The sequence below is a fragment of the Rana temporaria genome, chromosome 2, assembly GCF_905171775.1.
Source record: "Rana temporaria chromosome 2, aRanTem1.1, whole genome shotgun sequence".
Taxonomy (NCBI): Eukaryota; Metazoa; Chordata; class Amphibia; order Anura; family Ranidae; genus Rana; species Rana temporaria.
In genome coordinates this window covers 366,431,480-366,432,934 of record NC_053490.1, presented here as the reverse complement: position 1 = coordinate 366,432,934, position 1,455 = coordinate 366,431,480, and positions in this window count along the sequence as shown.

The following is a 1,455-nucleotide window of genomic DNA, read 5'->3' as shown; positions in this document are numbered from 1 at the left end:
CTGCACTGAGAGGAATGAAGGTGTATAATTAAGTGTGCCACTGCCAAGTACTTGCGGGCAATCTGCTATCAGTATACCAACGTTCGATTGTAGCAGGCAAATTTCCCTGCCCCAGTTGCTACAAAGGCAAAAGAAATTCGCTCCCAGCCATCCACATGCCCAGCGGTTGAATGCTAGCTTGTAGGGGTGCAACGGATCAAAAAACTCACAGTTCGAATGAGGAGTCACGGATCGGATAATTTTTCAGATCGGCAAAAAGAAAAAAAAATCCCCCACTGTAATATCCACATCTCCCCCCCCCTGTAATATCCACATCTCCCCCATTGCAGTGGCGTCATTAGGGTTGGTGTCACCCGGTGCAGAAAAAAAAAATTGTGTCACCCCCCCTCCCACCAACTATAGTCCCCCCTCAGTAAAGAACACCCCCCCAGGTAGTAACAGGCAGACACACACCCCCAAGGTAGTAACAGGCAGACACACACCCCAAAGGTAGTAACAGGCAGGCACACACACCCCAAAGGTAGTAACAGGCAGACACACACACCCCAAAGGTAGTAACAGGCAGACACACCCCAGGTAGTAACAGGCAGACAAGCCCCCCCAGGTAGTAACAGGCAGACACACACCCTCAAGGTAGTAACAGGCAGACAAGCCCCCCCAGGTAGTACTCAAAGTGGTGTGTCCCACGAGTGCTGGCTCCTCCTCCTCTGTGGGTGTAAACTGAGAGGAGGGGCGCTGCCGGGTGTACCAAGATGGCCGAAGCCGTGGCCTTTCCAATGTTATGGACGTGGCTTCGGCCTCGCTCCGGAGCCGCAGCCATAACATTAGGAAAGGCTTCGGCCTAGCTCCGGAGCCGCTGCAATCCGCGGGTCACAGTGTGTGCCGATTCGAATGGGGTGACCCGTTCGGATCACGGATCAACTGTGATCCGTTGCACCACTACTAGCTTGGCTAAATTGCTAACACTTCAACTGCTGCCTTTTCAGTTGGTAGACTGCCCCCTTCCATGAATTTGTGGTACCTCAGTGGCAGGTTCCCTTTTTTTCACGGAAGGCGATTCCGGCTCTACCTGCATGTGGAAGGCAATGTCTTGGCCTCGCTGGACAGGGCGGGCAGCGGTAAGGTGCATATTACAGATGACTCATGGTCCAGCAGGCATGGACAGGGATGTTACTCATCTTTCACAGTGCACTGGGTAACTGCTGGGAAGGATGCAGGACAGGGTGCAGTAGTGCTGGAGGTTGTTCCGCCACCATGCCTCCAAAATACTACTAGTGGTGATTCTGCCACACCTCTCTCCTCCACCCCCTCCTCCTCCATGGCCTCTTCCTCTGCCGATTTGTCTTTGGAACCAGTGGGGCTTCGTAGGCGTTCAAGGGGCTACGTAAGCATGCAGGCAAAGAGATGCCATGCAATGCTTGAGCTGGTGTGCTCAGGGGACAGGAGCCACACTGG